Raw genomic sequence first — 26,782 nt, forward strand, 5'->3', positions numbered from 1 at the left:
CATAAAACTAAGTATTAAACATTTTGTATCAGTGAATATGAAATAAATTATGAAATAAATTGATAAATTTTTATCAATAAATTACTAAACCAACATGACGTATTACACATTTTTAAAAATGTTTATTTATTTTTGAGAGAACGTAGGCAGGGGAGGGGCAGAGAGAGAGGGCGACAGAGGATCCAAAGCAGGTTCTGTGCTGACAGCAGAGAGCTAGATATGGGACTCAGACTTACAAACTGTGAGATCATGACCTGAGCCGAAGTTGGATGCTCAACATACTGAGCCGCCCAAGTGCTCATTTTCAATTAACAATTACACATTTTCAATTAACGATTTTTGAAAAGTTGAATTTCATAAAAATATCTCAATTGCATAGAAAGGAATTTTAAAAGTAGCTCATGAATCTTTGGATGAATATAATTTTTGCTATAATGGGCCAGATTCTATTTTCCCCCTTTTCAGTTTTATGGATGTAAATGATGAGAAAACTGGTTAACATAAATAAGTAGATTAAAGTAGGAGTAGGGGGAGAGGGGCGAATGGGTGATGGGCACTGAGGGGGGCACTTGTTGGGATGAGCTCTGTGTGTTGTATATAAGCAACAAATCATGGGAATCTACCCCCAAGACCAAGAGCTTACTGTGCACACTGTATGTTAGCCAATTTGACAATAAATTATGTTAAAAAATAATAAAACAAAATAGGTTATATAAAAAAGTAGGAGTTTCATTTAATGCAGTTTCTCAATTATTTTTAACTCTTTGGAAATTACCTGCTAAAAGCTATACATAGAAATCTGTGTTCATTTCCTAGGGCTGTTTTTTTTTTTTAACATTCTAAAAAAGTTTATTTATTTATTTTGAGTGTGAGAGAGAGAGAGAGCTCTGAAGGGGCAGAGAGAGAGGGAAAGAGAAAGAGATTCCCAAGCAGGCTCTGTACCATCCACACAGAGCCCGATGTAGGGCTTGAACTGAACAACTATGAGATCATGACCCGAGCCGAAATCAAGAGTCAGTCACTTAACTGACGGAGCCATCCAGGCGCCCCTCCTAGGGCTGCTTTAATAAAGTGCTAAAACTTGAGTGGCTTAAAACAACACACAATTTTTTTATCTTATAGTTTTGGAGGCTAGAAATCTGAAATCAAGTTGTTGGCTGAGCCAAGCCCTCTGCGGACTCTAGAGGAGAATCCTTCCCGGCCTCTTCCGGCTTCTGTGGTTTGCTGGTAACCCTCTGCATTCCTTGCCTTGTAGATGCAGCATCCCAGTCGAGTGGCCATCTTCTCTGTGTCTTCCCATTGCCTTTTCCTCTGTGTGTGCCTCTGTGCCCAAATTTCCCCTTTTGACAAGGAGAGCAGTCTTATTGGATTAGGACTCACCCTTGTGAGCTTTTAAAAACTTGATTACCTCTGTAAAGGCCTTATTTCCAAATAGGGTCACATGTAAGATACTGGGGGTTACGATTTCTGAACACTTTTAGGGGCAAGGGACAAAATTCAACTCAAAACACCACCTGTTATCAAAAGTTATTTTAAGGACTTATCAGTTGACATCCCTAAGTTTTGTTGAAAATAAAGAATCTTTAAAAAGTTGTTACTCAGTCGTAAGAGCCATCAATTTACATTAAAACTTACACCAGTATTTCAAATTGCCCTTTCGTTGGGCACCATGCCTGCCTTTTGTTTTCAAGTGGGAGAAGGTGGATATGAAAGCACAGCTTTACCCTAAGGAGTTCTCAGGCGGGTCAATTTTAGGAAAGCGTACTGCTGAACTTGAGGATGTGGAAACTGATCTGGTGAAGCTGTTTTTGCCCCTGTACTATTTGGAGAGTGTTTGTAAATCCCAGGGGTATGTGTACCCAAATATGAAGTTTCTGACTTAAAAGTGAAATAGCTCACCAGACTGAGTGGAGGTCAAGTTTTTACTAGTTTGAGGTTATAGAACAAAGTCAGTGTCTATTAGAAGTGTCCGGAATGGTTGGGGAAGAATAAATCATCCAGGGTGCTTAGCATGCTGGCTGTGTAAAACATTTTTTTTTTCATGTTTATTTACTTTTGAAAGAGAGAGGGGGGTGGGTAGAGAGAGAGGGGACAGAATCTGAAGCAGGTTCCAGGCTCCGAGCTGGAGCCCGATGTGGGTCTCGGGCTCACAAACCGTGAGATCATGACCTGAGCCGAAGTCGGGGCCACGCAGGCGCCCCGACATGATGGCTGTTCAGAGGAACCAGAGGGGAGTTGAGGGTGGATTAGTGGGCAGCATTGTGAAGTATTTATGGCCATTAAAAGAACTTTGGAGTCTATATCCTTTGGGCAGCCTTGGAAGACACGGGTCTCTCTTTACTACTTCTCTTTTGAATATTTAAAAGCTCTTCTCTTCACCCTCATCTTTGGTCACTCTTTCCCTCCATCTACCACTCTGCATTCTGTGATCGTTCAGTTCCTAACACGAGTTTAATTCTTGCCTTTCCTGCGATTTAGGACAATATTCCTTTGGTTATTCAAAATAGCCGCTCCTTTGGCAGATCTGTTTAAATGTTACTGCCTCAGAAAGATCTTCCATATGACCACGAGTCTCCCCTGCTATTCTCTATAAAGAGGTTCTGTTTGCCAAAGCATAAGAGACTCTTAAAAACTGAGAACAAACTGAGGGTGGATGGGGGGTGGGAGGGAGGGGAGGGGACGTGATGGGCATTGATGAGGGCATCTTTTGGGATGAGCACTGGGTGTTGTATGGAAACTAATTTGACAATAAATTTCACATAATAAGAAAATTAAATTAAATTAAAAAAAATAAGTTCTGTTTATTTCCTTCTTAGCACTCAAGTGTAATTATTTTATTTATTTTGCAGGTTCCGTGCTTGTTGTCTCCTTCTAGTCTAGGCTGTACATTCCATGAGGGTAGGGATTGCATCTTATCCACTGTTCTATGCCCAGTACTTTTCATCGTCTCTGACATGACATAGACACTCAATATTTGTGGAATGAATGAACAAAGATCTTAATACAAGTTCCACGCTAAGCTAGTAACAATGACAACTTTTTATTACCACCACTAAACATCAGTTGATAAAACCTTTCTGTCACATCAAGTTTGATAACTCTAATGTTGATTACAATTCTTTTTTCCTTGTTACATTTAAAAAATGATGACCAGGCAGACAGCCTCTCCTTTGCTGACCTGCCCTCTATTCCCTTGCAGTATATTCAATGAATTTCTATCTCCTTAAAAAAAAACAATAATAATTAGATCCAAAATTAGTTCCTTCCCACCAAAGATACAGTCTCAAAAGCATTTTCCACAAACTATTTTGTATCACATAACATAGTAAATAAGTATGTCTGGCGTTTTTATCTTCCTACCAATTATGAGTATGTGGTGTATCTCAAAGTGCCACTTTTTCATGGGTGGATCCGTAACCCGATTTCTTACCCAAAATTTACTGGTAGAAGGAAGCTAAAGTGCAATTCTTTTTGTAGCTTCATATTAGTCTCTACTATACGCATCTCTTCTTAAAGTCTCTTTACCCGTCTGACAAAAGCAAAATGAAGATGATGACCCTATTTTCACAGGCAATTTTATTCCTCTGATCTCACCAGTTCTTTAGAGAAACTTTTCTTCATGTCTATGCCACACCATAAAAAAGTTACCAAGAGATAGTTTTGTGAGTGTTATAAATATTTTTAAACTTTGTGGAAAAGGGGGCACCTGGGTGACTCAGTCTGTGGACCAACTCTTGATTTTGGCTCAGGTTATGATCGTGGGGTTATGAGGATTCTTTCTCTGTCCCTCTCCCTCTCTCTCTCTCTCTCTCTCCTCCCCTCACACATTCTCTCTCTCAAATAAGATTAAAACTTTTTTTTCCTGTGGAAAAATAAAGTCATAAAATATTGGTATGTCAACATGTCGACGATGTAAAACAACGAGATACCACTATACATCTACGAGAACGGTAAAAATCCAAAACACAGATAACACCAAATGCTGGTGAAGATGTCCAACAACAGGAAGTCTCATTCATTACTGGTGGAAATGCCAAATTCCAATTTGGAAGACTTTTGGCAATTTCTTATAAAATTGCACATACTCTTATAGTCATATCCAGCAATCTCACTTCTTGTGTTTATCCAAATGAATTGGAAACTGACGTCCACACAAAGACCTGAACACAGATGTTTATAGCAGCTGTATTCATAATTGCTAAACTTTGGGAGCAACCAAGATGTGCTTCAGTAAGTGAATGGATAAATTGTGGTATATCTAGACAATGGAATATTATTCAGTGCTAAAAAGAAATGAGCTACCAAGCCAGAAGAAACGTGGAGAAACATTAAGTTCTTATTGTTAAGTAAAAGAAACCAATTAGAGAAGGCTACATTAACATATGATTCCAATTATATGACATTCTGGAAAATGCAAAACTATGGACTAAGTAAAAAGGCCAGTGGTTGCCATGAGTTAGGGGGCAGGGAAGGATAATATTTTCAGGGCAGTGAAACTATTCTAGATGATACTATAATGGTGGATACATGTCATGATACATTTAGCAAAACACATAGAATGTACAATACCAAGAGCGAACTGATGTAGTGATGTAGTCTATGGACTTTGAGTGAATACCATATATCAACGTAGGTTCATTCATTGTAACAAATGTACCACTATGGTGTGGAATGTTGTGAGCGGGGGAGGCTATGCATGTGTGGGGACAGGAGGAATATGGGAACTCTTTGTACTTTCTACTCAATTTTGCTATGAACCTAAAACTGCTCTAAAAAGAAAGGTGTTGAAAAAGATGTTAACAATAGTTATCTTTGGGTGCAAGGATTATTGGTAATTTTTTCCCTTCACATTTTCAGGTTTTCCAAGTGTTTGGGTTTTTTTTTTCCCCACTGTGGAGACAGGAAAAATATTTAAAAATATAAATACATAAATTCAAACTGTTAGACCTGCTTAATTTTAGGTTTTAATGTCTTAGAGAATAACTACGTAGCACAGAAACTCAAAAAATAATAGTTGTTAATATGAGGAACCCATAATGGGCAAAATTAAACTTGAAACCATTATTTTCAGCTTATGATTTTATAAGATCATATAACTGAGTTACAGGAAAGGACCTCCATAGTCATCTAATCTATATATTCTCTCTTAAAATTTGCTTCTATTTTCCAGTGAGTACCTCTAAAGCTTAGAAGGCACTTGGGTGGGCAAAACTGTCGGGGACATAAAATGAGGAACATGAGGGCTTCCCAGACTCCAGTGTGAACCAGGGAAGGAGGAGTGAAGAGCTATCTTTGCAAATAATATAGGGTAACCATATTTTATTATTTCATAAAATAGCCATAGGAGCTGACATGAAAGGATGGAGTGTTCATAATAAGCTGGAAAAGTAAGAAAGGGTTGGTTGAAGGTATTGGATCCCAGGGGATAAGAAAGGAAAGGAAAGGAAAGGAAAGGAAAGGAAAGGAAAGGAAAGGAAAGGGGATTTTTCTTTACAGGCATATTGTGTACAATTCATTTTATTGAAGAAGAAACTGAAGCTCAGAAAGGTCTAGGGTCACAAAGCTAATGAGTGGTGGGATCAGTGTCCACTCCAACTCTGCATTCTTTCTAAATTGATACATTGCTTTTCCAGAGACATTGTTAATCAGCTGCATTACAGTTTTATCAAGTGTAAAGCTTGTCGTTAGGAAGGAATAAGGAATTCATATATTTAGGAAGAATGACAGCTTAAATCTCTATTTTTAAAAATGAATTTGGGGCGCCTGGGTGGCTCAGTTGGTTAAGCATCAGACGCTTGATTTCTGCTCAGGTCATGATCTCCAGGTTCATGGGATCAAGTCCTGTGTGAGGCTCTATGTTGAGGGTGGAGCCTGTTTGGGATTCTCTCTGCCTCTCTCTCTGCCCCTCCCCATACATGTGCACACGTGGGTGTTCTCTCTTGCTCTCTTTTCTGTTTCTCAAAATAAACTGAAAAAAAAAATGAGTCTTTCAACCCATAGTTGATTCTGGATTACTCAGTTTCTGACATCATCTTGTGTTTTTACTTCTGTTTTAGAACTTGATTTTATCCCTGATTTGCTTTCTTCAGAGTAGTGTTTTTCAAACCACAGTTTATAATCCATGAAATCAACTTGGAATGATGAAACCACTATTTATTTTTTTAAAAATGGAAGAAAACAGTATAGACTAGATTTAAATAGACTAGAATAGAAAATATTGAATTCCATCTTAGGTAATAAAGGAAATAATTCTACTATGAAACTTTTGCTATCCAGTAGTGAATATAGGTGACTTTGCAATTGGTCTCTACGCATAATATATATCCTAGTGGTTGTCATGGTCAAAAAGTTCATAAGCCACTGCTCCAGAGTGTATTATTGGACTGTGTTTTGAATTATCTAAGATTATGTATTTAAGAGTTTAATTTGAAGAATTAGGAGAAGACTATCCTGGAGGGGCAGAATGCTGAGGTGGTTAAGAGTATGACTGTGGGGTCAAGAATCCTGGGATCATGAGTCCCTCTCCATCACTTTGAAGCTATGTGACCTTGAATAAATTCCCTAACCTTTTTTTTTTATTCTTCATTTTATTTATTTTTAAACAGCAAACGCTACACCCCACATGGGGCTTGAACTCATGACCCCAAGATCGAGGATAGCTTGCTCTACCGACTAAGCCAGCCAGGTGCCCTGCCCCTCTAACCGTTTTTCTCATATGTAAAAGTGGGAGAGTGATATTAACTACTTCGTAGAGTTCAGAGGATAATGAGTTATTATTCACAATGAACATACACAATTCCTGGAACTATAAATACTATACAAGCAGTTTATTAAGTAAAATTGCACAATTGACTTGTTTTAATTTTTCAGGACTTCATCTTTTCTTCTCAAAGGTAGAACAACATTATTAAGATTTTTATTGGTATAATATGATACCAAACATCGCCCAGTATAAGCAAATTAATAAAAGTCAAACATGCTAAAACTAACAATTTTTATTTGATGTGATTTTTAATTCCACTAGAAGCAGTCTACCCAGGTGTACTATTTTTGTAAAGCAATTAGCCATGTTGAGTTTCTTTCACTTTCTCTTCCTTCTCCCACAGAAAAACTTCCCCAGTGCTTCAACAGTTAAATTATTGCTTTTTATGTCCTTCTCTCTTTTTTTTTAAGTTTATTTATTTTTGAGAGAGAGAGAGAGAGAGAAGCAGAGTGTGAGTGGGGGAGGGGTAGAGACACAGGGGGAAATAGAGAATCTGAAGGCAGCTCCAGGCTCTGAGCTGTCAGCACAGAGCCCGACGCGGGGCTCGAACTCACGGAGTCGGAGGCTTAACTGACTGAGCCACCCTGGCGCCCTGCTTTTTCTTTCCTTTTCAACAGTAAAAGTTAAAATGTTAGTCTGCATTAGCTCTCCAATCCCCAGCCTCAAACAAGTCTTCTTTCCGAACTTCTAGTTTCCTACTATCCATACTGGGAAGATGAGACATACCATGTGATTATACTAAGCTCCTTTCCAAGAAAAAAAAAAGGACTTTGATTTGAAATACATTTTTTCTAAGATTGGTGATGGTGATTATGATTATGATCGTGTGTTTTAGATTATGCACTAGCATAGTATTGATGGTAGATATATCAGTATGTTTCTCTTCCTCACATAATATTATAAAGAATTTAAAAAATATTCCACTAAATCAGTTATCAGTAATAAAAACAGCTAAAGCTTTGAGGTCCTAACAAGTATGAGGTGCAAATTTCACATGTGTATGCCCATTGAATCCACCCCCCCAAAAAAAACTATGTGAAAGTGAAATTATTATCTACATTTTACACATGTTAAAACTTAGAAAGTTAGCACATCACTAAAATCACCCAGCTGGTTGTGGATAAAACCAGAATTCAAACTTGGACATTCTGGCTCCTAAGCTGTGCTCTGAATAACTATTATATTGCATGTCAGTTACTGGTGAGCTCTTCTACACACACACAAACACACACACACACACACACACACACACAGTATAACTGTATTGATATATACAGAGAGAGAGAGAGAGAGAGAGAGAGAGAGAGAGAAAGGGAGAGAGAGAGAATGATCACCACAGTAAGTCTAGTTAATATCAATGACCACACAATTGCAAATTTGTTTTTCTTGTGATGAGAACTTTTAAGATATACTCTCTTAGCAACTTCTAAGATTTTTATGTTCTAACACTTGAACAGAAGTTATTTGGTTGTTACAACAACACTGCATTACTTTCTTTTATAAGTGACTATGGGGCACCTGGTTGGCTCATTCGGTTAAGTGTGCAACTTCGGCTCAGGTCATGACCTCACAGTTCCTGAGATTCAGCTCTGCATTGGGCTCTGTGCTGACAGCTTGGATCCTGCTTGGAATTCTCTCTCTCTCTCAAAATAAATAAACATTAAAAAGTGACTATACTGAGGCTCAGAGAGAAGGTAATTTGTTCAAGGTTTTGAGTGGCCAACAAGTTATTTACGTTGCCTTCCTTCAACGCTTAGTATGCTTTTGTGATTAGTACTGAATAATTCCACAAACGCGCACACACATATGCACACATTAAGCAACAGCTTTATTGAGTTATAATTTGTACCATAGAATTCTCCCACTTAAAATGAACAATTCAATGTTTTTAGTGTATTCATAGATGTCCAACCCTCACTACAGCTAATTTTAGACATTGTTCCTTCTCCATTCACTCCCTACCTCCCTATGCCTAGGCAACCAATAATCTACTTTCTGTCTTTATAGATACACTTAGCCTAGACAATTCACATAATCATACAATGAGTGGTCTTTGGACTTCTGTTTATTTTCCCTGGCATAATGTCTTCAAGGTTCATCCATCTTGTACCGTGGATCAGAACATCATTCCTTGTTACAGATAAATAATATTTCATTGTATAGATATTCCACTTTTGGCTTATGCATTCAATCAGTTAATGGACATTTGTGTTGTTTCTACCTTTAAGGAAATTAAATAACGCTGTTATAAATATTCAAATATTTATTTTTAGAAGTACTTTTATATAAAATTAAGTGTAATTTTTATTTAAATTATGACATACAAAGTTGTTTTTTTTTTTCCCTACCAGTTCTAAGCTTTCAACTACATTTCTCCGTGATATTATGCAGGCAACCCAGTGAACATTTTCTTGGACAAATAGATTTACTTATTTTTGTTAAAAATTTTTAAGTTTATTTACTTATGAAAAAAATTTTAAATGTTTGTTTATTTCTGAGACAGAGAGAGACAGAGTGTGGGTGGGGGAGGGTCAGAGAGAGAGGGAGATATGGAATCTGAAGCAGGCTCCAGGCTCTGAGCACAAAGCAGGGCTTGAACTCACCAACTGCGGAGATAATGACCTGAGCTGAAGTAGCGTGCTTAACAGACTGAGCCACCCAGGCGCCCCAAGTTTATTTGTTTCGAGAGAGAGAGAGCAAGCAAGCAGGGGAGAGGCAGAGAGAGTGAGAGAGAGAATCCCAAGCTGGCTCCGCACGGTCAGTGCAGAGTCCAATGCTGGAACCCATGAACTGTGAGATCATGAGCCGAGCTCAAGCCAAGAGTCAAACTCTTAATGGACTGAGCCACCCAGGTGCCCCTTCCCGGGCACATAGATTTAAATGAAGGGATACAAATGTGAATAATATATCCTACTGTAATTATCATTCGTATTAATTAATTATAAAATGGCAATGATGCCAGGAATTGGTAGCAGTTTAGAACTTCCTCAAATTAGGGGTGCCTGGGTGGCTCGGTCGTTAAGCCTGGGGCAGTGATCTCATGGTTGGTTAGTTCAAACCCCACTTTGGGCTCTGTGCTGACAGCAGGAGCCCACTTGGGATTCCGCTTCCCTCTCTCTGCCCCTCCCATCCTCATGCTCTCTCTCTCTCAGAATAAATCAATAAACATTAAAAAAAAAAAAAAAGAACTTCCTCAAATTGAACAACATGTGGAAGTCTCTGACAGAGCTTACTGGAAAGTATCGGTATTCAAGCCTTTCAAGTATAAACTCAGTGAGCACTGGCTATTGCCATGGTATAAGGTTACGGAAGAGGGATGGTGTAAGTTTTCAACAGAATTATTACAAGGATGCCCCGCATCTGGTAATAGAGGGTGTTTCTGTTGTGAAGCTAGTGACATCAAGAATGTCAATGTGAAACAGCACTGTGTAATATAATATAAAGTCTTGCGAGGATATTGTATTGAAAACTGACAAAAATTTCAATTATGAAATAAAATGCTGAAAAATAAAAGCAAGCAATACTGTTCTGAGCTGGTTGAAATACATGCTGGATATTCTCCAACTTAAATAAAGAACGGTGTCTTTATTGCAATTAGCTCTAGGTGGAAGGATTATTTGATTTTTCAAGTCACAGTGAATGAATAAATTTCAATTTCTGCTAGATGATGCTATGTAGTCAACGTCTAAAACACGTTTAGCGGCAGTCTTTACTGAGAACTTGGATGATTAACTCATTAAAAAACTCGTGTTCCTCATCATCGTGTTGAACTTTAAATTGTAACAGAACACGTCTACGTATTAATAGGCAGTGTGTTAGAGAATCATGAAATTGAGAAGTCTAATTTATCCATCCATTTATTACCCCAACACCGTCAGTTGTAATCCCACGAACAACCGCTAGGGTGGGACGAAAGAGGCCTCGCTTTCATCTTTACATGGAATCTTGGATGTCGCACGGCACCCTGACGTGCGCCGAAGACGTAGGTGTAGACGGTGAACAAAAGAGAAGCCCCATCGTCGATGTGGCTTCTCCGGGCACACCCGCCCCGGGGCGCGCCGCAACGCCGCGCGCCTTCGCTCGGCTCCCCGCAGCCAGGCCGGCCCCGGTCGGGCGAAGCGATGGAGCGGAGACCCCATGGACCGTTGAGGACCAGGCGGTGGTGGAAGGCAGTGGGGAGGCCGGGTAGAGGCTGGGGGAGGGCAACGGAAAGAGGCCGCGGAGGAGGACGACGGCAGCGGCGAGGGACGCACCGAGGGGAGGCTCCGGCCCTCCCAACAGGCGGGAGCCCAGCTCCAGGGGAGCCCGCAGCTTCCTCCATCTTGGTTGATGGAGGCGGGGAGCGGCGTCTGGGTCCCTCCACCGTGGCGCCCGTCCCCCAGGGCCCCTCAGACGCAGACGCCGGCATCGGGGGCCGTCCCCCCGGCCGAATGGCGGAGCCCAGTTGGGGCTTCGCGGGAACAAGTTTCCCAGCCCCACGGGGTCTGGTTTTGAACTGGTCCCAAGTTCCCACAGCAGTCCCGACAAAATGGAGGACGTCGTCTCCTCCTGCAGCCATGACGGGAGGTGGGGGGACTATTCCCCACGGGGGTGAGGCGAGGGTGGGAGCGCTCCCACTCCCCGCGGCACGTTCGGGAACCCACTTCACCCGCTGCCCCGACCTCCCCCTTGCAATCGCTCCAGCCCGTGCCCGGGGGCTCGCCCCTCTCGGGGGGCTTCAGGAACTGGACAGGGAGGGCGTTGGGGACATCGAGGCCGCGTCTCTCCTCGGGCAGGGTCGTTGGGAGCGGCTGCAGCAGCCCGGGCGCCCAGGCCCGAGCCAGGGCAGGCGGCCACGGCCTCAGATTCGCGGGCTGTCCCGGGCCCTGGAGGGCACCCCGGGCGCCCAGGGCCGGAGCCCGTGGCCGGTGCAGCGGGCGGCGAAACTCGGGCTGCCTGACCCTGACGGACCCGGGGGTGGGGGCGGGGTGGGAGGCGGGGGTAAGGAGGGGAGGGGACGCGGCCGAGGGCCGGGAGCGGGCGGAGGGGGGGAGTGGAACGGCGACGCCGGGGGGGTGTGGCCTGCGCCTGACGGACAGCCTTTCGGACCACCCCCCCGAGGGGGGTCCTGAAGGAAGGCAGGTGTAGCCAATGGACGTGCCCGAGGCGCCGCGGCCCGCCTTTCCGGGCAGCCAATGAGGGCGCGGAGGGCGGGGCCTCTCCGGGCTCGGCCGCACCGCCGCCTCCTCCGTCTCCTCCGCCTCCTCCTCCTCACCAGCGCTAAACCCGGGACTGGACCGAGCGGAGTTGTGCGTGTTGCCGAAGGGGGGTGGGCCGGGGGAGGGGAGGTTCGTTCCGCGGAGCCGCAGCCAGAACCGGGTGAGGCTTATCCCCGCTGTCTTTCCAGCCCAGGTCCGCCGATAGTGGGGGTGGCTGGGAGCAGCGCAGCCTCGGGAGGAGGAGGCGGAGGCGGAGGCGACTGGGGAGGCGGAGATGGGTGAGGGCAGCCTCCGGAGCCTCCCACCGACCCGGGATTAATACCCCGCGGCGCGGCCGCCGTCGCCGCTGCCGCGTCGGGGCCTCGGGGTCTCCTCCGGGCTCCGCTCATGTCACAGGCGTCTTCGCGTGCGGCCCGAAGGGCTGCGAGAGTGAGGGCGAGGCCGGGAGGGCTGGGTGAGGCGGACGCCAGAGGCGGGGGTCGCTCGGGGGGCGGGGGTTGCCCGGGCCGGGGCGGTGGGAGGTCGCGGGGTATTTTTCCCTTTCTTTCTTGCGGGGGGGGGGGCGGAGGAGGTAGAAAGGTGGGGGGAGGGGCGCCTCAGTTCGTTCTCCCGCTCTCGGGGCTGCGCTCCCGCTGTCTCCGCGGTAGCCCGAGGTCCCCAAGTTTTTCGGGGCGAGGGTGCTGCCTCTTCCCCCACCGGGTCCCCTCCGTCGCTCTTCTCTTGCCTGGGCTGCGCTGCGCGGCTCTTGCTCCTCACGTATTGTTTGGCTGGGTCTCTAATGGCGGACGGGGAGGCAGCGCTGCCGGTCGCCGACTGCAGGGGGGGGGGGCAAGTCTCGGGCCCAGGGCAACTGCTTGGGGCAAATATGGGAGATAGCAGCCCAGCGGTGACGTGAGCCGCCCCTTACCTCCGAATTGGTGCCCCGAGTGACGGGGATGACGCCGGGTGGGCAAATTTAGGAGGGAGTACAATTCCCCTGCTGGCGTCGAGGCAACGTTTTCCCTTCCCCCCCCCCCTCCTTTCCCAGTAGCAGGCTTGGTGCCCTCCAGCCTCCTCCCTCCGGATTTTGCCTTTCACGTGGGCTTTGGTCCCAAATATATGTTTTGCGCCGTTTTGCTCCACTTTACGTAGGAGGGGACTGTTGGTCGCGGGCTGTGGAGTAATAAATAGAGGGGCCAAACCTCCTTGACCTCCTACTCCCGTCTCGGCCTCCTCTTGGTGGAATGGAATGGGCTTTGGTTCTCCCACCTGGTTAGATGTTCCTGATCCATTTGCCATTTTTCCTTTTACCCCAGGACCAGGAATCGCCTCCAACCCCAGCTGGTGCATCTTTGGCAGAAAGTGAGGAAAACACCCCCATTGTGAGTCCTTCGCCTCTAATTTGTTGCTCTTAGAGGACGTGGTCGGGTTGTAGGGGTTTAGCCAAGGGACTTGTCTCTCCCCGTTGTTTTGAGGGGGAGGAGCCTTTCCTTGGGTGGCAGCTGCCCCCGGGGTGAAGCCTGGGTAATGGCTGGTGAGGCAGCTGGGAGTGGGCGCTGCTGTTTCCACCGCTGCAGACATCTCTCCTGCTGCTGCAATACCAACCTCAGCAACCAGACGACGGGCTCCTGCAGCTGCTCACGTTACCCGGGAGGAGGGGTGGTGCAAAGGAGGGCATATTTCTGGTGCCCTCTAGAGTTCCGAAGTGGGAATTGAAGGTACTCGTTGGAAATGCTGTGCATGCAACCATCTTTAACACTTTTTCTTCCTTTACAATGGGTGATTGATTGTAGGGATTGGAAAAATAGGCTCCCTGAACGTTTTGTTTGTGTCTAATTTGAAAGACGAATTTCGACTCTTAGGGCTCATGAGTTGATGGACGGCGCGAAGTCCACTCTTCTAGTGTTCTAGCTCATCCAGGTGGTTGACCAACTAGTATGCTGATGACACTGGTCCACTGCTCCAGTTAAATCTCCCCCCGCCCCGTCTTCGGTGTTGATTGGTCTTCACTGGAGCCATTCTTGGATGTGTCACCTGAGTTATTGTTTAATGCTTGTAATCTGTTGGTTTTAAGGAAACGGTCTTGTAATATGCTAGCTAGTAGAATAAACATGACTTGTCAGTTGAAACTAGTTACAAAATATCCATGAAGCCAGCACTCTGGACACATTGTCTTTCCTGAGCTCTGGTCACGTTGTAGCTCATGGACAGTCGATATTGTAACTTGAAGATTTCTGTCAGAGGTGACATAAATACAGTAGCTTATGCTTAGATATTAAGTCCCTAATGGTTCAAAAGATAGCTAATTGAAGATGAATATTTGCCGAATACTGATTGCGAATGATAACGTGAGGATGTTAATGTATATTTTAATACACAACATTCTAGACACACTGCAGGGCCCTTTCATGTATTACTTCCTTTAATCTTAGCAGTTATCCTGCGGAGTAATGAAAATAGCACATATTGACCCCTTAGTATATGGCAGTATAATTCCGAGTTTTAAAAAAATGTTTGTTATGATAACTTAAATTTGTGAGTGAGGATAGTATGCTGAACCTTTGTGTGCCTGTTATTTATATTCTATAATTATCAACACATATCCAAACTGATTTCTAATATGCATTTAATAATTTAATCCTCACAAAATGAGGTCCTCTCTGATAGTGTGACACTGTGAGAGATCAGTGATATAAGTAGTTTATATTCCTAATTTGTAGAGGAGGAAACAGAGGATACCCAGGTAGAAGTAGTATTAGTATAAAACAGGCAGTGTGATTACAGTGCCCAAGTTTAGCTCCTATGCTGTCCTGTTTCAAAGTACTTAATATTCTTGTTTTACACATTTAGAAATTGAAACACTGGAAGAGCCAAGGTTAGAATTCTCTCAGCTTCTGTTCTTTTCCTGGAGAAGAGCGTGTAAACAAATAGCAAATGTTTGAATCTTACTGAGTATCTTTTTAAAAAGTTCTAGAACTGCAGTTGTCGATTAGATTATTTTACTGTCTTATTTAAAAACTGTATTTGAATCAGAAGTAATATGTTCCCTTTTTTCAGTATGTCTGTATACATTGTAGGGTCTATAATTGTTTCCTAAATACTGCAACTTGAATGAGTATAACTTGTGTCACAAGTTTAAAGCTCTTTTCAGGTATTAGATCATTCAGATAAAATGGATCAAGGATCAGATCTTTCACATAAAAGGGCAAAGCTTATATTATTAACACATAGTTTCATGAAAGATTTAACTTTGTCATATTTTTTTTCCTCTGTTCTCAGCTGTGATGTGGGGAAGGTTGGTAATTGGTTTATATTTAATAAACATTTGGGGAGGAGGACGTAGAAAATGTATAATTTGGATTATCTGTAATGTCAACACATATATACTAATGAAGGCCGTGGTTCGTTCTGATAATACCAAAATGTTGTCCTTGTTCTGCTTAATGATTTAGCTCAGAATTTAAAATGCCTTTGCTTAAAAGACACCAACTAATGGTGCTTTAATGTGCCAGATAGTAAGATGAAGATAACATGATTTTTAATTGACCTTGGCTAAATAAGTTCTTTATTATACTTACTGTCAGACACTTAATGTGAGTTAGGTGCTTTTATGTGTACTTATGAAGTGTTTTGGCAGTTAAAAATACGTCGCATATTAATGGCATCTTTCTTCAGAGCATCCTTAACAGTATGTATTCCCATCTCCTGCCTGCCCTTTTAAACACTTGGAAGAAAGATACAGGGTGGTTTCTACTTTTCCCTGTTATATATATAATCTCATGGGCTGGACCTTTGTATCTCATGTGGTGGGACAACCCCGTTTCACTCAGATATCACACAGGTGCTGACATGAATGTTTCAAACTTGCGTGATACGGAGCTTAATGTACCGTCTTTGTATAACAGTGTTATTAAAGATTCTTCTATTTTGCCCTTGTTTGAGGTTCATAAGTGCATACTCTTAATACATTTGAGACAAAGTCTTAAAATCAGATGGTATGGTATATTACTGTGATGGAAAGAATATATATGAAATCCTGGAACACTCTCTTCGTTGTCAAAAGGTGTATAATCGGAAATTTTATATTTTTTGTTTTCTAGGCGTTAATATCTCTGTCTATCCCCTTAGCAGTGTTACTAATGTACATATTATTATATTGAATAATACTTATTTTAAGAAGATTGGCATATTCAGTTTGCCTGTATTTTTTAGGTGAGCACAGTGGATTCTCAAATAGTATTTTGTGAAGGACATTTTAAATTAGGAAACAAGCATAGAGATTACTTTGTCTCTGCATTTCCCATTTTTTAATTTCAGTTTGTTAATTTTCTCCTATTCCTGTGAGATCATAGAATTGGGATTAAAAAAATTTTTTTTTTTAATGTTTATTTGTTTTTGAGAGAGAGACAGAGTGCCAGTGGGGCAGGGACACAGAATTTGAAGGAGGCTCCAGGCTCCGAGTTGTCAGTGCAGAACCTGACAACGGGCTGGAACTCAAAAACCGCGAGATCGTGACCTGAGCCGAAGTTGGATGCTCAATTGACTGAGCCACCCAGGCGCTCCTGGAATTGGGATTTTAGACTTGAACAGGAGTTTTGAACTATTCAAATCTAAAAGTTCTCATGCGCAACTAATCTGTAAGACCTATAAAGTCTGTGAGAAAAATTGCTGTTGGATAAATTCATGAGTTTGAACTATGGAATTCTGGGTAATAACTGTAGCTTATTTTTTATTTTGGTTTGGCAAGAAAATTGTTTTACGTAGTTGCAGTTGCACATTTTTTAAATCTGCAACCTGTTTTTTAAACAATTCACTTTGTAATCTTAGGTTTCTGTTATTAAAATAGAAATGGGAAGGGAATTATGCGGGCCAGCACCATTCACATACTTAGTAATAAGATAAGTTGGTCATCTTAAAATGTCTTAAAATTTGGATCACAACACATTTTGAGCTTATCTATTTTATTGCATATTTTAAAATCTATTAATTTTTTGCCTCAAGTTTCATTCAACACTAGTAGCACTCTAGAACTGCAGAAAAAAAATTGTAAACCAATGGAGAAATCTATTGTAGAGTTAAAAATTGATGTGTAGAGAGGTTTGCAAAATCACTTGGTCACATGATTAGTTTGGGATTTGTTCTTAGTTCTATTTTATTTTTAACTTCATAGCAGTACATTGAAAGAAGTAATACAACTGAATAAAAATTCATGGTCTGTAATTTGAAAGAAGGATATGACCATTGGGGTTTTATTGTTACTGATTTGATTAGTGTCCTATAAGTATTGATATTTACTGTTACAAGATATGATTTAAGAGTAAACTTTGGATATTAGGATAAGTAGGTAATGAATATTTCATAGCTCTGATTTAAGAAAAAACTTCTGAATATGTGTTTCATTATCCTGTTATCTAGTTTTTGTTTATCCTTCTTGAAGAGTTACATTACTGTTAAAGAATTTTAACCACTCTTATTTTTATTTATTTCTTTAATGTTTTTATTTATTTATTAAAAAAAATTTTTTAACATTTATTTATTTTTGAGACAGAGAGAGACAGAGCATGAACGGGGGAGGGGCAGAGAGAGAGGGAGACACAGAATCTGAAGCAGGCTCCAGGCTCTGAGCCGTCAGCCCAGAGCGCGACGCGGGGCTCGAACTCACGACCGCGAGATTGTGACCTGAGCCGAAGTCGGACGCTTAACCGACTGAGCCACCCAGGCGCCCCTTACTTATTTTTGAGAGAGCATGAGCTGGAGAGAGAGAGAGGGAGACACAGAATCTGAAGCAGGCTCCAGGCTCTGAGCTGTCAGCACAGAGTCTGATGCGGGGCTTGAACTTGTGAACCAGCAAGATCATGACCTGGGCCAAAGTTGGGTGGTCAACCCAGAGTGCCACTAACCACTCTTTTAGTGTCAATAGACTGCCAAGGGTCAGGTTTCTCTTCTCCAGAGGGTTCTAGATTTTTTTTTCCTCTGGCGTTCTTAGTGAATTCAAAGATCAAATTTGTTACGTGAATTTAAAATTTAAAGGTTAAGGGATGCCTGGGTGGCTCAGTTAGTTAAGTGTCTGACTTTACCTCAGGTCATGATCTCGCAGTTTGTGAGTTTGAACCCGCGTCGGGCTGTGTGCTCACAGCTCAGAGTCTGGAGCCTGCCTGGAATTCTGTGTCTCCCTCTCTCTTTGCCCCTTCCCCACTCACACCCTGTCTGTCTCTCTCTCTCCTTCAAAAATAAACATTAAGGGGCGCCTGGGTGGCGCACTCGGTTGAGCGTCCGACTTCAGCCAGGTCACGATCTCGCGCTCCGTGAGTTCGAGCCCCGCGTCAGGCTCTGGGCTGATGTCTCGGAGCCTGGAGCCTGTTTCCGATTCTGTGTCTCCCTCTCTCTCTGCCCCTCCCCCGTTCATGCTCTGTCTCTCTCTGTCCCAAAAATAAATAAATAAAAAAAAGGCAGTGACTAGCTTTAAAAAAAAAAAAAAATAAATAAATAAACATTAAAATTTTTTTTAATTAAAATGTTAAAAAATATACCTAAACTAATAAAATGTTATATGTCAATTTGATCTTAAGTTTTAAAAGGTTTTACAACATTTTATTCTTAAATTATTAAATATTTTAGTATGATTCTGATATTTAAAATTAATATTAAATTGTAATTTAAGATAATTGTAATTTCCTAGGAGTAGAATTGTTGCAACCTCATTAGAATAATTGAGAATGATATTATAATTCTTAGAGTAAACTTCTTTTTAACTGTACCTTTAGGTTGGATTAAAAAATACTTAAATGGCTATTTTAAGTAAGATTGTGGTGCTTACTTCAGATGGAAGAAAGTTCCCAAAATGTGACAGAATGAGACAAATTCTTCAGTTTTTTTACTTTGTGGCCATGCCATGTGTATATTACTTTTGCCGTAGTCACCTAGATAGAGCTGTTGTCTGGATTTAGTGTTACAAGAATTTGGAACTGATATTATGGTTCTGTAACCAAAAGACATTAAAGTTTGAGACATTTTTTGTAATACTATAACAATTTTATAATTTATTTCTAAGAAGCATGTCTTTTGACTAAGAAGAGGGATGTTTCTTGGATTATTCAGTTCACTGGACCAGACTGAATATAGTTTAGGGTAATCAGAAATCACTTATTAAAAAAATTGTGTGTTGTAACATTTACTATATATCAAGTAATTGTAAAAAATGTGTTCTGTTAAGAGTTGGCCAGCCCTCTGTCTGCCTCAGTGCTTGCAAGAGCATTTCATTTAGACTTCTAATGCTATATTCTAGGACTTTAATTTGGAATTTGTAAGCTTCTGGTTAGGCCAGTGATGATCAGATTAGTTAATTGTGTTTCCAGTTCTGTAGCATTAAAGAAATGTCAGAGTAGGAGTAAAAATTCAGTTTAAATAAAATTTTAAGGGGTACCTGGGTGGCTCAGTCAGTTAAGCATCTGATTCTTGGTTTTGGTTCAGGTCATGATCTCATGGTTTGTGGGATCCAACCCTGCGTCAGGCTGTGCACTGGCAGCACAGAGCCTGCTTGGGATTTCTCTCTCTTTCTCTCTATTTCTGCCCCTCCCTGGACTTGTTCTCTCCCTCTCTCTCTCTCTCTCTCTCTGTTTCTCAAAATAAACATTAAAAAATGAAATTTTTATTTTATCCTTTTGTTTTAGATCTCTTTGTATTATGTATCGTCATATTTTACCTATCTATCCATCTGTCTATCTGTCTGTCTATCTATCTATCTATTTATCTATCGAGAAGAGAGGCAGGGAGAGGGAGAATCCCTAGCAGGCTCCGCACTGTCACCTTGGAGCCTGGCGTGGGGCTTGAACTCATGAACCGAGCTGAAACCAAGAGTCGGACACTTAACTGACTGAGCCAGCAGGCGCCCCTTTATTGTTATATTTTAATTAGTTCAGTTTATTTTAATTAATTCTGGCCCTCACATGGTATCTAAATTCTTACATGTTCATGGTTCTGTTTCTAAAGTAATGAAAATTTTGTTTTTGTTTCAATTTCATAAAATCATTACTATAAAATTAATCTAGTTTTAACTTTACAACTTTAATTATTATGCATATTGTCTCACTTTGTGTTTTTAATTTTGTTTGAGTCTCTTAATAGTGTATAGTTCTGGTTCTTAAGTTTTAACTCTTGCCTAGGAAGTCCTGTCATTCCAGTTTTATGTTGCATATCAAAGAGAAGCTTCTGTTTAAGTTAGTCTGTCTTTCATGACCCTGACTCCTGACTTCTATGATGTCTTATTTTCTTCATTTGTATATCCCATTTTCCATCCTTATGTCCTTGCCCAGCTGTTTTCATCCTATCTTTCTCCTGGATTTAAGTGTTCATTTCTCTTCTTCATTTCTAACTCCTTTTGCATTTAGAAAAAAAATACCACATAGTCTGTGTACTTTTTTTGCTGTACTTGTATGAGGCATATCCAAATTTTAGTAAACTTTTGAATTTGCTGAGATCATGGGATGTGGGTGTGGTTCTAGTGGTATGTTGGGGCCTCACATGGAAGGGGGACTAGTGGGACTTAATTCTAGAGTTTTTTCTGCCTAAAATTTTTATTTTTGTTACTTGATGTTGCTAGGGGATTTGCAGTGTGACATGAGTTTGAAGACGAGAGATTTGGGTTCAAATCTACCCTTATGAGGGAATTTTTGGGGTGATGAGAGTTTTCTTAAATTAGATTGTATTGATGACTGCATAAGTATATAAATTTACTAAAAATTTTCACTAAAATGAATAAATTTTTATCACATGCAAATTATGCCCTGATGAAACCGTTAAAACCAATTTTGCGCTACCATTTATTTACTAGTTTGTGATCTCTGGTAAGTTATTTAACCTATGAGCCTTGGTTTACCCATTTGATAAATGTGTATGATGATGCCTGCTTTTTTGTGATTGTTATGTGATAAGAATTAAAAATAATACAGAGTATATGACTGGCCAATAGATGTGTAGTTAACAGCAGCTAAGATCTATAATCTGTTTGAATGGACCAAATATCATGAGTTTCTTGCCAGTAGACTCACTGAATTGAATGCTCATCTGATAGAAGGAATTCTCTTTATCTTCACTGACTTCTCTCTGCCTGCTCCTTTGTTGGTCTATAAGAATGCTAAAGTGCTCTATCCTTCAGAATCTCTACAGAATCTTTTGCACATCTTCTGCTTCATTTTCCCATACTTTTCAAAAGAAATTTCACTGATTTCACTCACAACACTATACAGATACTTTTTTTGAGATCACTGGTGATTTAATAGTCAAATCCTTAAGTGCTTCATTTTTGTCTTAATTCTGTAGCATTTGGAATTAAATACTCCTTGAAACTCTTGATTTCTGGGTCTGTGAAGTAACGTGGTTTTATATTTCTGACCGTCTCCTTCACCTACCCTCGTTAGACTCTCAAATGTTGAGACCTTTAAGTGTTCTTTTATTCTAAGGCACTCCACTGTCTCTAGTTTTGTTTTGTGTGTTGACCATAGTCCGTTTTGTTAGATAATAGGGATTTATATATACAAAGCAACTTGCATTCTATTCCTTATTCCAGTCTACAACCAGATTAATTTTTTCTAAAACCCGGTCTGATCACATCTCTTAGTTTGTAAAAACTTCAGTGATTCTTGTTGGCATGTGAAACAAAATAGGAACTAAGCTTTAAAACCCTTAAAAAAAAAAAGCAATTAGGAAATGTCATATGTGATTTTTAGGTAGGTTCTCTGTGTTCATTTTGAGGAGACAATCATGTAAATGAATGAATATAAACGATGCATAATAGAAAATATACAGACATGAATAGTTACATGCATGTCAGAAAGGACAGTTCTTTCCTTATTTATTTTTATTTTATTTTAGAGAGGGAGAGAGCATGAGCAGGAAGAGGGGCAGAGGGAGGGAGAGAGAATACCAAGAAGGCTCCATGCTCAGAGGGGAGCCTGACTCTAGGCTCGATCCTACGAATCTGGGATCATGACCTGAGCCAAAATCAAGAGTTGGTCGCTCAACTGGCTGAGCTACGCAGGCGCCCCAGAAAGGAGTTTTTAATACTTTGGTTATAAAAATAAAACATGCCCTAGTGGTGCCCGGGTGGCTCAGTTGGCTAAGTGTCCAACTTCGGCTCAAGTCATGATCTCATGGTGCATGAGTTCAAGCCCCACATCGGTCCCTGTGCTGAGAGCTCAGAGCCTGGAGCCTGCTTCGGATTCTGTCTCCATCTCTTTCTGCTCCTCCCCTCCTCATGCTCTGTCTCTCTGTCTCAAAAATAAATAAACCTTAAAAATAAATAAAAACAAATAAAACGTGCCCTTAAGTACTAAAATCTTCAAGTACTAAAAAAAATGTGGTGGAGAAAATGGAAGTTCCTCCTAATCCCATTTTATATGAGATGTTTCTGTTTTTAAATGTATTCCTATAATTGTTTTCCCTGTTCAGCATACTAATATTTCGCACGTATACTATTATCAGTAATTGACATTTTCTACACAAGTCTGACATTCTTGTAATTCCTTCCCTATCCTTAGGTTGCAAAAGTCTTCAGTTGATTAATGTTTGAATTCTAGTGGTCGGTATATTAGAATAGTTCATGAGTCTCAGTTCTTTGTGATTAAGGGATGGTGTATAATGAAAGGTATGTGGACTTAGTCACAAACCCTGGTTTTGTACCTAACAGTTACAGTCTACCATAGGAAAGCTACCTGATTACACAAAATAGCTTACTCATCTGCCAAATGGGGTAATAATAATATATTTAAGATATCTATTATGAGGTATATTTTAAGGTAGTTGTAATGAGTATGGTACCAAGTATGTCTTTTAAAATTGGTAGTTGTTATATTAGGTGTGTGATAAAATTCAGAGACAAAAAAGTAGAACTCAGGTCATGAAGGGGCTGAAGAAAAGGGATAAACTGAAATAAGACTGCCTCTGCTTCAGAGTTTCACCTATTTATTAGACAGTTTAAAAAACAAAAAACTGTGGCCGTTGGGTGGTCAGTCAGTTGAGCGTCTCACTTTGGCTCAGGTCATGGTCTCATGGTTCGTGAGTTCAGTCCCCACATTGGGCTCACTGGTGTCAGCCTGTCAGTGCAGAGCCTGCTTCGGATCCTCTGTTCCTGTCTGCCCCTTCCCTGCTTGCGCTCGCCCAAAAATAAATATTTTTTAAAAAGTAAAAAAAAAAAAAAAAAAAACCAACTACATTGAATTGTAAATGATAGGTAGGATTGTATATTTACTTTCCATAATTTGTCTACCAAGGAGAAGAAAACACAGATTTTCTTTGGTATACTCCATGTTCTTTTTGTATTCCTTTCATTTTAAGAGCAATCAGTGAATCTCTGAGGAACATATCTCTAGGAAAGAATTCTAGTAATAAATTGAGTCTTAAAAAACACAGGGAATAGGTTTTTATTTAGTAGTAATCTGTATTGGAAAAGTAGACTCAGTACCTGAAGCTTTTTCGAATCTGTGGTTTCATTTGCTTATTGATGCACTTATTATTGTGTCTTTAGGTTAGATGAGTCAGTCTTTTTTTTTTTTTTTTTTAAAGTAGGCTCCATGCCCAGCGTGGAGCCCAATGTGGAGCCCAACGTGGGGCTTGAACTCACTACCCTGAGATCAAGAGCTGAGCTGATACTAAGAGTTGGACGCTCAACCAACTGAACTACCCAGGCGCCCCGCCCCCCCTCTTTATTTATTTTTTTTAGTAAGATGGGTCTTAATCATGGGACTTTTGAATTCATGTAAAGAAGATACATTCTTTTTAGGGGCGCCTGGGTGGCGCAGTCGGTTAAGCGTCCGACTTCAGCCAGGTCACGATCTCGCGGTCCGTGAGTTCGAGCCCCGCGTCAGGCTCTGGGCTGATGGCTCAGAGCCTGGAGCCTGTTTCCGATTCTGTGTCTCCCTCTCTCTCTGCCCCTTCCCCGTTCATGCTCTGTCTCTCTCTGTCCCAAAAATAAATAAAAAACGTTGAAAAAAAAAATTAAAAAAAAAAAAAGAAGATACATTCTTTTTAAAGCCATTTACTCAGTCGTGTTAAAAAACATTGGGAAACAAAGTGATTACACTAGATCATAGATTAGGAATACCAAGTGTTTTAAGAATAAATGAATGTTTCCAAATTAACATACGTAGTTGAAGTTTACTTGTGTTGTTGTAGATTATAAATTATGTTTGGAGAAGGAAGTGTGGGCTTATTTAGCTTCTTTGGTTAAGGGTTAAAGAAGCTAGGGTAGGATAACCTTTTATTAGGGTCTAAGATTAACCATGTTACCAATTATGTATGTTGAGTATGGAAGTAGTAAAAAGTCATAACCAAAGACACGGGGCAGATTTCAGTTTTAGATCTTTTGAGGACTTTATTTTAATTTCCTATTCTATAATGGGTAAACTGAAGCTCAAGGGTGAAATGATTGTGCTTTGGACAACAGGAAGGGAGGGGGAGATAGAGTTAGAATTCACTTGTGGGGAGGTGATAGTGGGGTAGCAGAAAAACAAAACAAACAACAACCCAGAAAAGTTATTTGTTACCTCCCTTTATTAGAGAAAAATAGTAAATTTTGGGCAGACATTACGTTAAGTACGGAGGATGCAGTAATAGACAATAAGGACATAGGTCTTTGCCCTCATGGAACATACAGTATAATGGGGGATACAGATGACAAAGTAAACTAAATTACAGGGGCCCTTGGGTGGCTCAGTCGGTTGAGCGTCCGATTCTTCATTTTGGCTCAGGTCATGATCTCATGGTTTGTGAGTTTGAGCGTTGGTTCCAGGCTGTGTGCTGACAGTGCAGAGCCTGCTTGGAATTCTCTCTCTCTCACTCTCTCTCTGCCCCTCCCTCACTCGTGTCTCTCTCTAAATAAACTTTAAAAATCGAAAAAAAGCCCATAAAATTACAAATTGGATAACTATAGCTGAGGAAATGTGTGTGATAATATAATAAGGGAGAACTTACTTAGACCAAGGATGATGGGTTAATTAAATGTTTGACAGAGAAAGATCTTGGGAGAGTGACATTTACCTTTATTTTTTTAAGTTTTTATATAAATTCCAGTTAGTTAACATACAGTGTAATATTAGTTTCAGGTATATAATACAGTGATTCAACACTTCCATACATCACCCAGTGCTCATCACAACAGGTGCCCTCCTTCATACACCATCCACCTGTTTCACCCCTGCCCTCCCACATCCACCTCCTTTCTGGTAACCATCAGTTTGTTCTCTGGAGTTAAGAGTCTGTTTCTTGGTTGGTTTGTCTCTTTTTTCCTTTTGTTCATTTTTGTTTTTTAAATTCCACATATGAGTGAAATCATACGGTGTTTGTCTTTCTCTGACTGACTTATTTTCCTCAGCATAATACTCTAGATTTCATTCTTTTTTATGGCTGAGCAGTACCCTCTGTGTGTGTGTGTGTGTGTGTGTGTGTGTGTGTACCACAACTTCTTTACCCATTTGTCGTGGACACTTGGGCTGTTTCCATAATTTGGCTGTTGTAGATAATGCTGCTGTAAACATTGGGGTGCATGTATGCTTTTGAATTAGTATTTTTGTAATTTTTGGGTAAATACCTAGTAGTGTGATTGCTGGATGAAAGTTTTAACTTTTTGAGGAACCTCCATACTGATTTGCATTGCCCCCAGCAGTGCAGGAGTCTTCCCCTTTCTCCACATCCTTGCCAACACCTGCTGTTCCTTGTGTTGTTGATTTGAGCCATTCTGACAGGTGTGAGGTGACATCTCATTGTAGTTTTGTTTTGCATTTCCCTGGTAAGTGACGTTGAGCATCTTTTTACATGTCTGTTGCCATCTGTGTGTCTTCTTTGGAGAAATGTCCTCTTATGTCTTCTGCCCATTTTTTAATTGGGTTATTCATTTTTTTGGGTGTTGAGTTTTATAAGGTATTTATTTAAACACTTTTAAATGTTTTTATTTATTTTTAAGAGAGAGACAGAGCGCGAGCAGGGGAGGGGCAGAGAGACAGGGAGACACAGAATCTGATGGAGGCTCCAGGCTCCGTGCTGTTAGCGCAGAGCCCCACGCGGGGCTTGAACCCACGAACTGTGAGATCATGACCTGAGCCGAAGTTGGACGCCCAACTGAGCCACCCAGGTGCCCCTAGTTTTATAAGTTATTTATATATTTTGGATACTGACGCTTTGAGATAGGTCGTTTGCACATACCTTCTCCCATTCCATAGGTTACCTTTTAGTTTTGTTGTTTCCTTTGCTATTGAGAAGCTTTTTATTTTGATGTAGCCCCGGTAGTTTGTTTTATTTATTTATTTTTTAAGTAAGATCAAGGCCCAGTGTGGGGCTTGAGTTCATGACCCCGAGACCAAGAGTTGTATGCTTTACCAGCTGATCCAACTAGCCCCTCAGTAGTTTTTTGATTCTGTTTCCCTTGCCTCAGGAGATGAGGGAGTGACATTTAAACAGTGCCTGGAAAGATGCTCAGGAAAGATTGTTTCAGACAGAGGAAGATTGTGTGCATAGGGTCCCTTGAGCCAAGGAGGATCTTGGGCTCTTCCATGAACTAAAAGAAAGCTTAGTTTAGCAGAACCTTAGTGATCGAAGTGGGGAAGAGCAGTGCTGAAATTGAGCCTAGCAGGTAGGCAGGGATCAATCAGGCAGGAATCGGGGCACCTGGGTGGCTCAGTCGGTTAAGCCTCCGACCTTGGCTCAGGTCATGATCTCAGGGTTCGCGGGTTTGAGCCCTGCGTCTGGCTCTGTGCTGACAGCTCAGAGCCTGGAGACTGCTTCAGATTCTGTGTCTCCCTCTGTCTCTCTCTACCCCTCCCCCAGTCTCTCTCTCTCTCTCTCTCTCAAAAAT

The 26,782-nt window shown here is 41.2% G+C and overlaps 1 protein-coding gene across 3 annotated transcripts in view; it reads left to right on the top strand.

The window, feature by feature from the left end:
• Window positions 1-11,925: 11,925 nt before the first annotated feature.
• The window catches only part of ZMYM2 (zinc finger MYM-type containing 2), a 105,533-nt gene continuing 90,676 nt past the window's right edge, over window positions 11,926-26,782 (top strand). Inside the window, exons 1-2 of one of the 3 annotated variants that reach the window (XM_030307387.1) lie at window positions 11,926-12,121; window positions 13,257-13,322. The gene's annotated coding sequence lies outside the window, so the exon portion shown is untranslated. Of the gene's footprint in view, window positions 12,122-12,248; window positions 12,416-13,256; window positions 13,323-26,782 lie in introns of those variants that run through there. The other 2 variants (XM_030307396.1, XM_030307406.1) reach the window with 2 other exon arrangements.

Source organism: Lynx canadensis, chromosome A1 (genome assembly GCF_007474595.2).
Source record: "Lynx canadensis isolate LIC74 chromosome A1, mLynCan4.pri.v2, whole genome shotgun sequence".
In the NCBI taxonomy this organism is placed as follows: domain Eukaryota; kingdom Metazoa; phylum Chordata; class Mammalia; order Carnivora; family Felidae; genus Lynx; species Lynx canadensis.